Raw genomic sequence first — 13,714 nt, forward strand, 5'->3', positions numbered from 1 at the left:
TCTATCACAATTTTACTTGTCGGTAACAGCTGTTACTTTATTGGTCATGTGACAATTTTAGTGGGAAATTTCTTTGTTAAGCCAGTTCCTATTTGGAAGTCTACTTGTGTCTACTTGAAATTTAAATTTTTATCAGGTCAGTTAATTTACAATTTTTTTTATACTCTACTTTAGCTCATATTTAAAGCAATTATATTGTGAGATTGTTCATAAAGATATCTAAGATATTATATAATTGGCTTAGAAACGAAATGACTAAATATCATAAAATTTGTTTAATAGTCAAATTCAGTCTGACCAATGAGTACAAAGCATTGCAAGTGTATTTTTCTTTTCTTGAATTTAGATTATCAACTAAAGTATTATTTTTACACCCTTAATATTTTTCCTAATCAACCTTTACACCTCATGTGAGGTAAGCATAGTTTAAGCATTGTTCAAACATGGTTTAAGCTTAGTCCATGCATAGTTGTATTTAAATATATCATAGTATTAGAACTGGTATTATGAAGCCGATTAATATTTCTATAATTTAATTATAAATTCATGTGAAATAAGTTTGACATGATTACGTACAGTTCTTTTTATACGGATGTGATTATGATTGTTCATTTATTCAATAAAGAGATAATTTAAATACAGACACAAATATTTTTGAGTCTAGTTTGTAAAGAGGAATATTTTCATACTTTGTCAAAACTACATGTATGTAAGAGTTATGTTTCTTAACTCGCATTCATTTTATTGCAGGGTTTACTTATACCTATTTTGTAATTTGTTACATCAAATAAAGAAGTAAACTGAATACATCTCAACTTTATAACCACAACGGACTTAAGACCGACCCAAATACCTGGGGTTACAATAATATAACATGAGTGCGTTTTATTAGTCAGCAATACAGGTGTGTTTTAAGTCAGCTTAGATAGGCTTGTTCTTATTTCTAATTTACAAATTGGCAATAACTATTAGTAAGTGCAAGTTGCTAGTACTTGGTGTATTTCAGTAGCTGAATATAACAGCAAAACTGTATTATCTGAATGAATTTATAAAAAAATGTTTAGAGAATTATTTTTTAATTCATTAATCGAAACAACGTGCACCACTAGAATACATGATTGTGCAGTATAATACACCAAACTTTTCTTTGAAATGCATTTGTAAAATTCAGGTAAATATCAGGTAAAAAGCAGACTATAATCGTTATAAAGCACAATCCACACCTAATGTTTTGTACGTCATTATCAATTGTATGCAAAACGGGAACACATCCTAAGATAGTACCGTAACAACAACAATAATATACCAAAGTGTTCCTCTTCAACCATTGCATCAAGTAATTGTAGTACAAGCCTAACTATATCAATTTGTAGTCTAATCAAGTTCAACACATATTAATACACTGTACAGTCAGTTACATATGTGTAAGATGTTTTTCTGTTTAATCTATATTATTAAAACTGACTGTGTCTTATTTGATGGATTAATTAATCCTTCCTTTTTAGAACACAGAGCTATTTACCAAACTCAAAAAGATGGTTAATGATGATAAAGTATACTAAAACGATTGTAAAAATTGATAACTTAATATCAGAATTATTACTTCTGTCAAAAATGCATTTCTTTTAAAAACATGCGTATCCATGATTATGAAATCTCTCTCTCTCTCTCTCTCTCTCTCTCTCTCTCTCTCTCTCTCTCCTATATAATAATTAACTTATTTCGAACAAATATCTTATTCGTCCGTACAAATAACTTATAGGTGTTTCGTCAAAACGAATCCTGATGCGTCCTAACAAATAATTTATCCATCCTAACAAATAGTTGATATGTGTGAACAAATCCTAATTCATCCGAAAAAAAATCCTGTTTTGTCCGAAGGAATAATTTATTTGTCTAAAATAATAGCTTCATTGAATTGAACCAAAAAAATAGTAATTTGTCCGAACAATTAGTAATTTGTCACATTCCATTCAAAATAACTTTTTACAAGGTCAAATTATATCACATAAATTGTTTTCCAAAGATATACATGATTTTCTTATGAACCATTTCACCCCTCTGATAACCAGTTACACCTAAATATCAATATATTGTAAAGTTCCATCAGATATCATATTATACTTTTTTTGTAAGGAGGGAGTACGTAATAAAGTTAATAGTTTTACATATTTCATAATGTAGAAAAATAACTAACATATACTCTTGCATTTAAAATCGAGAAATACGAGGTAACACGTATTCATCAAGCTGTAACCATAGAATGATGTAACCCAAACGTACAGAAAATCACCAAACACATAAAAAACGAGTGTTGATCCATTGTTTTTCGACATAACTCACAGTAACATACAAATGATTTCTTAGAAATAAGAAGTTACAACAGGGTAATTAATGCATCCTAAAATTTTGTGGCCGATATTAATGACTTACGATCGTTTACCTGAAGTTTGCTTAGATTTGTTAGATTGCAATTGCACTACAGGGGTAGAACCTTAAGGTGCAGACGCAAACATGACAACTTTTAGTGTATTGACCTTTGCTAATTGGTAACAAAAATAAAATTATACTGTTTCATTCAACCACACGGCTGAAAAAAAACCTGTTGTGGTGCAAATCAATAAATATGGCTTTTTTGGGAGGGGGTGGGTTGCATTCAATTTGGTAGAATCACGCATTGATTCGTTCGTATTTTCTGCTGTTGAGGTATTTTTTAAAAGGACTAATAACACAAAATTATCACACAAAACATCAACTGTTCTCTGTAAGTATTTCTCTGTTTTTGACTTCGGTGTTGGATGATTTTTGAAGACAGAAACTTCCTCAATAGGCAACAGTTTTTTTTCTCGTAAATGATTCCGGTCAATTCAATTCATAAATAGAATTCATATTCGTCAATGCCGATTCCTCTAAGAAGGCATCTTTACAATGTCTTTATCTAGCAGGCAATTAACAAATAGCAAAAGAAAGGAAATTCCTTTTTTATGAAAAGCAACGAAAATGAAAAATCTTGGTGCATTTTTTTTCCAGAACGATTACTTTTAATAATCAATGACAAAAAGGAGTACATGATCAATTCCTTACTTTAAAAATCTGATAAATATAAGAATAGTTTTAGAATAATGGATTTAAATCAATGTCCTAAAAAAATATAATTTCATATCAACTACGTATACAGCCTGAAGCCATATTCATTTACATATATCATAGTAGAACAAATGATGTACATTGACGCAAACATTAAAAGGTTACCTTTTATTTGCTAAATGATAACCCTTGCAGTCCCAGTAATCATTCCTTTTTATGTAAAACTCGGTTTATATGTCTAAATATATAGTTTTCATTTTACAGTGTACAATTTAACTGAACAGTTTTTTTAAATTAAAAAAATGCATGTACAGATTTTAACTAAATAAATTCGAGACTGCTAATGACATCATCTGATGCATTGTTTTTTTTATCGTTTAATATTTTGTGATCGGCTTCAGCTGATCAAAGTTGTGTCCATATGAGGCATCCTGCAAATTATACTATTTGCGTATGCATTGCGCGTCGCACTTCTTTGTTTTCTCCGCAATGACAGCTTCCTGTAAATCTTTATAAATTTCTAGAAAAGAAAATCAATTTGATGCATTTCCCTTGAGATTTAACGAGGCCGGGTCTAATTTTTTCTGCCCTAGATTTTTTAATGAAATTTTTTACATGAATTTCTAGTGATACAATTATTATTTTAAGGAAAAAAAATCAGACATTTACCACACCGTTTGTTCAACTGGTCATCTCAAAATTTGTTAATCTTTAACATGGGACCCTATGGGATTTTGCCTGAAATGTATCAATTTTGCACGTTTTTTACATTTTTTTTAAACTTCTGCCCTAGGGATTTCTTTTTCTGCTCTACATATTAAAGTTATTGCTTAAAGACATCAAATGGTCAAATAAAAAAAACCTTTTACCTCCTGGTTTGATCCAGGGGTCTTATCAAAGTTGTTTTTTGTATGCCCAATTTCCAAGTTTGCCAGATAATGGCTATTTTTTTATTTGACAAAGACGGAAATGGTGATATTTATAGTATTATTAAAACATTCAGACGCATATAAGTAATAAATAAATATATAACATCGCATATTAAGGATCATTAATATGAAATACATGGTTACTGTCTTGAAATATAGGCTAGAAATTAAGCTATATTTAGGCGGGTAAAGAAAACGTGACAGAGGGCTAGGCTTGCTGAACCCTCTTCACGTTTTCGAACCGAGCCCAAATATAGCTAATACATCGAGACATTTATGTTTATTCCACAATATAATATCAATTTTACGCATCAATGGAGCTATTTGCAACAAATTTTGTTGAATATCTGCAGTTGAAACTATTACGCCATGGCGTCAACAAAGCAAAAATATGACGTCACAATACAAATGAAACGCTGCGCGAAAGCGTGCGTACTCGTTCTGTACTCGGCCTCGTTAAGCATTTATACAGTTACATTTTTGTTCTAATCACTGTTTTCCATAACATGCGTACGAATTCTAATCGGAAGTACGTATACACTTTGTCTACTATGGGCAAAGTTTATTTATTCCTTGCTATTTTGGAACTTTACAAAAACGGTGCAATATAGAATATCTATAAAGTTTTTTTGCATTTACTACATTTGCATTACCTTAACAGAAAACTGATCAATGTTGTCACATATGCCGATCATTCCTTTAAAATAAATACTTGGTTTTTTTCCCTTTGTAAGGGTAGGTACAATTTCTAATGCCTGTTCTTGCTTTGATGAGCTTTTTAAAAGGGGAATGATCGCACAACGCAATCAGAGAGATCATCTGTTGTTTTGTTTCAGTATTTGTCGTTTTGATTGTATCGCGTGTGACAGTTTGTTTGTTATAAATAACGGACATTTTCTCAATTGGCAGAATGTTTATCTCGTCGGAAATCAGTTACAATTCACTTCATTGAATGGCACTCATATTCTTCTACGTTTATGCCATCCTAAACTCCTATTTGCATTATTTAATAATTTGAAGTGTTTATCTAGCAGACAAGTAAACAAATGCAAAAGGAAGAAAAATCCACTCAACGTATAGAATAGCATATACCTATAGCTGTCCTACAAAGACCAGTCCATGTTTTACAAAGTTGGCATTACATGTAGCACACTACGTGTTAAACACAGTTTGTCAGAAAATCAAAAGTCATAAATGTTATATTTTACAACTCAAATAGAAGATTTGTCAATAACTGTTTCTATTAAGAAAGAGGATTTTCTACTCGTGTCCTCTTTTTTTTCAGTGCAAAATGAAAAATGAACACAATGCAATATCAGAAATGAACATGAATTTTATTCATTTTGGTCGTTGAACACAACATAAATTGGTAAACCCACCATCTTTTTTACACAACAGCACATTTTACAGTATCTTTAAACCTTCATATTCCACAATAACAGTCAAAATATTGGTTATTCCACCAATTTCATTCATCGATTATTTCACCTATGAATAAACTTGGTGGGTCTACCAATAATAAGACATTTGTGATTCTATTATTTTGAACAGCATAAAATATCTCCTTTACAGAGGACCCTGGTGGTTCCACCAATTTTATTCATCGAATATCTCACTTACGAATAAACTTGGTGGGTCCACCAATAATAAGATATTGGCGATTCTATTAGTTTGAACAGCATAAAAATATCTCCTTTTACAGAGGACCCTGGTGGTTCCACCAATTTTATTCGTCGAATATCTCACTTGCGAATAAACTTGGTGGGTCCACCAATAATAAGATATTGGCGATTATATTATTTTGAACAGCATAAAATATCTCATTCACAGAGGACCATGGTGGTTCCACCAAAATTTAAGTGTGAAATTGTCTGTATACAGTTTAGTATTTCATTCGAAGAATTGGTGAACCCACCAACAAAGCAATTATAGAACATATGACAAAAACAAAAACCATTCGAATGCCTAAAAATCAACAATTCTGCAAACATTGTTCGATGATTCCGCCAATAGTCAAAGAGGTTAAATTTTCTAATATGTCAATATATAACTACTACACTGAACAAATTTTAAGAACTTGTCTAAAATGAAAAATGCCGTCGCTATTTCAATACTTGGTGAATCCACCAATATAAAATTGTGCGAAATGTGAAATGAAACTAGAGACAAGAAAGTTGGTGAATCCACCAGAAAGATCACATTGACATATTTTTAGTTTTCGCTGATGCAGACTAGTGGAATGAATTCACCTTGCTGGACTCACCAAAAGCAAGCACGTTTACTTTAAATTTACATATACTTGGTGGATCTACGAAGACTTATTGACCAAAATAGATTACAAACCTGGTGCATGCACACAAAAAATTAAATTCCCAAAAGCACTTTTTTTCACTGTCAAATAAAAATATAGATTTGTCGGAGTCTGCTCTTCCTGTGGGTCAAAAGTTTTCCCTTTTAAACGGGATTATCATCACTAACTCCTAGGACCTACTTATAAGGATTTCCACCGATGGTAGGTGTTGTAAATAAACTAGTCACCGTCACAATTCCTCATTTCGATAATTTCGTTGATCATTCTCGTAGAAAATCACCGATACGACTCTCTGGTCATATTCTAAAGAGTTCGCGAATTATCGACATACGCATAATTTGTCTATCCTCCTCATGCTTCTAGGTGGAGGTGGTGCCACAGGGATTTTAAATGTAAACCAACACAGCGATCTGTAAAAGAAGTACAAGACTAATTACTAAAATACTGGATAACTATGAAAATGAAAAGAAAACATCAACTTGTCATCTAACGCCTGGCTATTCCACTTGGCAATCTCAATTGTTCAAATAAAAAGATACTGCAACTTATCACTGCACAATATTCTACCTAATGTTACATTGTAATCAAATTGTACAGATTATACCACAGTGATATTCTTTTTCTGCGTACATGTAATTCTTCTGTATCTTATATTCAGTTTATTGAATATTAGACCAACAAAGCCTAAGCTTTCAGTATTCATTCTTACACTGCCTCTTTCTTAACAGAAATACAAACAACCATATATGTATATTGGTGAAAATATCTGGCATTTAAATCCAAAAATTTTTACAACATATTATGCAGTGTTTTGGCTAGGGAATTGTTAACTTTCTATATTTACATCCACCAAGTATGGTTACCTCACATGCGATATTTGCGAGAAAATAAACTTAAAACAAGAATTTTTCTTTCAATTGCAGAAATGGTCAACATCTAAACTGCAACTTTATGTAATTGCGTTAAATAAAAGTATGTTGCTACATAGTACGAATTTGTTTTCACAGGCGGGGCTCACACTGGCTCAAAATTTTGTGTCGCAACCTTTCGCGTAATATAAGAAATAAAGAAATCATCATTTTTCTATCATAGTGTTTATCACCAATATATTAGAATACTAGTTTTAAATCCTATACATGTACATACAATATGCATACCCAAAACTACCATTTTTTAATTAATTTATTACAAATATTTATAGAAATGTAATTAATTATGGATCTATATGGTTGTGAATATTGACATCTTGTGACCAGTGTAGAACTTTTTAGATCTTTTTAGAAAATTAATATTAATATACAGATTTCATCTTTCAATTTGTTTTCCCATGATTAAATTTATTTTAAAAAATAGAGCAAGAGAAGAGGTCAAAATTGCTATATTGTAATATTATTCAATCCAAAAACATGATTGCTATTGCATCTTCTTGTCTTGTTGATTGGCGTTTGAACATCATCTCTAAGTAGTTATAGTGTGTGTTAATATCGGGAACAGAGGAAATTCTGACTGAAGATGGCTAAAGGTTAAGATTGTGATTTACAGTCAAAATTATCATTCCAAATTATATTTCTTTTGTTTCAAATAATTAGTAATAATTAGTAATTGAACTGTGACATTCTAGCTAAATTTACATGTAAAAATTCCAAGTTTGCTACATAATTCTATTTATAGACTACCCTTACGATGTCAGAATTTTAATTCTAAACACCTTGTCAAAAAAAGTTACATAACAATCTAAATGAGCAATCTTGATCAACCATATATCATATCTTAAACTAATTACACTTTTTCAAAATATTTATTTTGTTTAATGCAGTTTTTTTAATGTCCGTATCCACATGCTTTGTGGAATGACGATCACATTGTTAGCACAGTTGATGAAAGCATTATAGATATGTTGGTGGTTAATTACAAATCCACTTATCTGTAATAAGGTGTGAAAATCACCTATCATTTTTTAAAGACAGTTGTGTATACCCCGCTTACAGATGGCTTCCACCGTTTACCTGTGTCATTGTCTTAAATCAGTCAAGCGTAAAGTCCAGCTACAGAGTGTCGCTTGGAAGAGATTATGCAACCAAAACAAAAGGCTAGGTGATTTTCAATGAAATCTGGGTGTCGCATTTGACTAAAAACTGTCGCATTTATTTCTGAAAAATCGCAAAAAGCGACAAATGCGATGGGCAGCGTGAGCCCCCGGGGTCATCACGATTTCTTGAATCTCCATACGATAATGAGGACGCCCACTTTTATACTGACTTCATATATACTCAGCGCATGTTTGTGTTTTGTTCTACGTTTAACAGTAGTTGTATATTTGCATCATCAAAGTTATGTCAAAGGGAGATTAATAGAAAAACATGCGCTCATGGTTAAAATTAGAAGAAAAAAACTGCTTCTTTTAACTTTCACTTTCCCCGTTGTAACCAAGGGTTGATGCATGTTGTTTATTTTAAGTCATTACGTGATTTCTCACCTCAGTTAACTTTGTGAATACTAAATTTTATCACATGACGTGTAAGATAGCATGTTATGTGCTTACCAGGACAATATTTTCAAGCACGTTAAGTTGTCAAGCATTGATTTAAGGTAGTCCATCCATAACTATCATATTTCATATCTAATAGATTGCAAGTTTTATTACTAAAATCTTGGTGTGGTTTTAAGAGGTTTATTCAATAATAAAGATTAAGCTTTAAAATTTTTGAAAATTTTTAATATTAACAAATTTATCCCATCTTGAAGTTAACTTTGAAGTCTATGGGCAAAAATGCACTTTTGAATATATCTTTATAGTACAAATAATTTTCTCACAAATTTCTCGGTAAGAACCTGCAAAAGCTTTCCGTTTCTTTCACAATGCTAAAAAATTCATTATTTGCCGTACATATTTTTAATAATTGAATTTTTTAAAGGACAAGAGCGTACAGGCCAGACAAATCCCCCGTACCCAGGATTTTGAAATGGCATATAATCTTTATATTTGAAACTGTGCATCAGTACATGTTCATGTATAATATAGAACTGCATTCTATTACAAATACATAATATACAATAATACATACACTTGCTACTTATCTCCTTTGTTTTAGTTGATGCTTTCCAAGAACATTTGTATTGCAGCATGATCTCATATCAATGCTAGCGCTATATGTGTACAGATTATATGAACATAACGTAATTGTTGTCATTATATAAATGGTATTAGATATTTTTTTCATAAAATTCCAATAAAAAAGCAAAACACGTTTTACTTAAAAGCAAATGAATTAAAAATAAAACGCCGTCTATATGACTCGAACACCCTCTCCGTTGAGAGGGACGGACTACTAGCCTCCGCTTATCACAGTGAACTACGTTGACACACCAGAGTACGTGTGAATAAATTTAACTTTTTGACAATTATTAATAAATAAAACGTTTTTGGTGAAAATCACAAATTTGACCCATTATGGGTCTAGACTCCATTTTAATAAATCAATAATAAAATACATAAACTAATTCTTTAAATAAAAGTACTTTTAGAATGGAGTCAGGACCCATTCATACCTACTTTTGCAATTACAGTGAATGATTCAAGATTTAGGCAAAAAGCGATGTGCAGCTTACTTTGGAAACATATACCTTTCATGTTAATAGATTGAAAGCAAAATATTGACTTCCATCGTGAAATTTATGATGAAAACAATGCATACAAGTCAAAAATTAATATTCTAACTTGAATTGAAATTCTTTCGTCTTCATTGCTCCGAGTGGGGGATATACAACGCCTTGTGCGCTCCTGTTCTTTTTCTCAAGGGGAACAATTCTTTTACAAAGTTCCAAGTGCAAAAAGTTCATATAATCGAGTGCATACATATTCCCGAGTTTGATTTATGTCGACCTCGTAATAATTCTAAAATAGATATTTAATGTAGTTCATATCAATCAGAATTGTTAAATTCGCCTCAGTTATCATCTTATGGATGGACTGACATGGGCGTGGTCTAATTGTTGAAACCATATTAAACAGTATATTTGTACCTTATAGAATAGATAGGGTTATGGTGAAAGAGTGATCACATACCGGTAAATTTTTATACATGGCATTGTTATTCATGCTAGTTTAATTTAGTACCATTCTGATAATGCCAGCTCCACCTATCATGCAAATTAATATCAATCGTACATTGTATGTTTGATCAAGGGTAGATAAGCAAAAACTCTCCTTTTTTCGAAAGTTGTAAGGAGAAAAACATAGAAAGAGCTTAATGTATCACAGTCTAAAATCTTAATTCATGTTGGAAATTGACTAGACTCTTTAAAATTTTTAACAAAAGTGATACTAGGCTTAAGAAATAAACGCAACAGATGCGACCGAAAAGGCCCCAAAACCCGGCGCTACGTGAGGTCATCCTTTATTGCAATTTATAGCTATGTAGACACTCACATGACTGAAATCTACCCATAACCCTCTTATCAATTGGTCGAAACCTACACTGACCTAGGAAAAATCACGGATTGCACAACATAATCATGTACATATACATCTTACTGGTGTATATGAATTGTAATTTAAATAATTTTTAATTTATACTTTTGACAATCATTTAATAAATTTTTTAGAAAAAAGATGTAAACATAAACAAGAGTATGCTTTTTTGATGATTCATACAGGTTATATGACGGTACATGTAGCGAAAATTGCAGAAAAAATTACCCGAAAACGCGGATTCTGGCCACACCCTGCGATAAGAAACCCTACTCTGTCGTTGTTGAATTAATAATTTTGGACTTTATAGTCTTTCTAAAAAATCATTCAGTTTTAGTAGCGATAAAGAAGAAGAGTTTCAACCATTTTACGTGTATATTAACACTGTATGACCATACTGGCCTACTGAGTGTATCAAGTGACAAAACAAAATCATATTAATTTTAAATCTGTTAAAGAAAGTAGGCGCTTAAGATGTACATTCGGTGGGAATCTGGGCGCACACGGAGAATGAAAATTCCATCGATCAATTTTGCAATTTTCCGAATTATAACGGTTATTTCGTTTTTGTTGGACGTGAAAAGGGTAGAAAAATGTTTGTAATGCAAAGGTATATCATAATATGGGTCTTACTATAGCAACATGATGCAGTTCATGCAAAATCCTACTTATTTATTGCTGTCTTTGAATGATTTTGTCGTCTCTGGGTCTTCTCTATTAATTATAATAGTTATAGTTGTTTACGTACTAAAAGTTGCAATTTACGTGGCTTAATAGCTAAATCTAATATTTGAACTGATTAATCTTACTTTCACAAGGTCTGTGGGTATGATTAGTACCATCGATATCTCCAGACAAGTTTTTGCTTTAAAGGCTTCGTAATATCTCTAAAAACCGTTAATCGACCTCTGAAAAAAGTAAGCTACATGTAAATTCACGTACAGGTCAAGTGTCGTCATTTATACGTTTGACCAAACTACAAAACTTCACTTACATTTAAGTTATATTGGCTAAGCCAAAATAGTGGTTAAAATATTGTGATTTAGTTTGATTGATTACTGTCTCCTTTTGTATTTTCCCATCATTTTCCTGATTATTTTTGCTGAAAGTATAGTAAATGAGATTTAGTTTTTAGGCATATCATATTTAAATTTTACTGCACTGAAACTAAAGAAAAAATAGCTATGTCTACTTACACTCGTGATTAACAATTTTTTTTCAATGGAAATCCCAACATATTTTTCTCAATGGTCACCACTTTGCATATGCTCAGTGAATGTAAATTGTACATAAATCTTATTTTTAGAATTAAACTTCATATTCATTGAAACTTTCATCTCCTCTTTGATAACGTGTTAGATCCCGCAAGTGACACCCAGATGCTGAAATCATTTAATTATGTTTAAGAAAATTAGGTAGCCAGGTAAGAATGGTATATATCAAGGAGAGCATATCGCTGAATACCGGTATATTTTTTGATATACCATATATATCCAACCCAACCCATTAATCACGTCAGGTGAAGGAATAAATAAGTGCACCTTGAGTTCCTTTACAGTCACTGAAGAATTTGCACCTTCTCGTTCTTTTCTCTTTGAAGAAAGGTGGTTTTGTGACATTATTATGTCATCTTTAGGTCTAGAATTTATTTCGAGCGTGTTAAAGACTTACATTTAGAACAAATAAAACCAAAAACAATGAATATTTAAAAACCATTATGACAGCAGTAGCATCGTTTTTGAAAGTGTATGGGGGCAAACTCATCCAAAAAATCTTGACAAGCGAAAACAAGAGGCCCATGGGCCACATCGCTCACCTGAGGAACAATAGGTATGATAAAATCAGCTTAATGGAGTCATAATACAAACTATCTCGACAATGTACAATAATACATGTAGATCCTGTATAAATAAAATCCATTTTCCCCTGGATATTCTTATGTTTATAATCATTAGTCCCTTTTCTAACAAGATGATTTTATAGTCTTATAATATGTTGAGTATTGCAGTTCTCAAAATGATCCTTAACAATAGTTTATATATTAGATATAAACGTACATCAAACTATGAACCTTCTCGGGAGGCCAAAGAATTGTCCTGGGGCCAAAGTCTTAACAATTATAAAGAAACATCTGGCTGATTAGTTTCTGAGAAGATTTTTAAAGATTTACCCTATATATTCCTTTGTTAAATTTTGACCCCCCCATTGTGGCCCCACCCTACCCCTGGGGATCATGATTTTCACAACCATGAATCTACACTACCTGAGGATGCTTTCACACACGTTTCAGCTTTCCTGGCTGATTAGTTTCTGAGAAGAAGATTTTTAAAGATTTACTCTGTTTATTCCTATCTAAAACATCGACCTCCCATTGTGGCCCAAACCTACCCCCAGGGTTATGATTTTCACAAATTTGAATCTACACTACCTGAGGATGCTTCCACACAAGTTTCAGCTTTCCTGGCTAATTAGTTTCTGAGAAGATTTTTAAAGATTTACTCCATTTAATCATATGTTAAACTTCGACCCCCCATTATGGCCCCATTCTACCCCCAGGGGTTATTATTTTCACAACTTTGAATCAACACTACCTGAGGATGCTTCCAAAGAAGTTTCAGCATTGCCGGCTGATTAGTTTCTGAGAAGAAGATTTTTAAAGATTTACTCTATATATTCCTATGTTTAACTTCGATCCCCCATTGTGGCCCCACCCTTCCCCCGGGGGTCATGATTTTCACAACTATGAATTTACACTACCTGAGGATGCATCCACAAAAGTGTCAGCTTTCCTGGCTGATTAGTTTCTAAGAAGAAGATTTTTAAAGATTTACTTTATATATTCCTATTTTAAACTTCGATCCCCCATTGTGGCCCCACCCTACCCCCGGGGGCCATGATTTTCACAACTATGAATCT

The sequence above is a fragment of the Magallana gigas genome, chromosome 10 (assembly GCF_963853765.1).
Source record: "Magallana gigas chromosome 10, xbMagGiga1.1, whole genome shotgun sequence".
Lineage (NCBI taxonomy): Eukaryota > Metazoa > Mollusca > Bivalvia > Ostreida > Ostreidae > Magallana > Magallana gigas.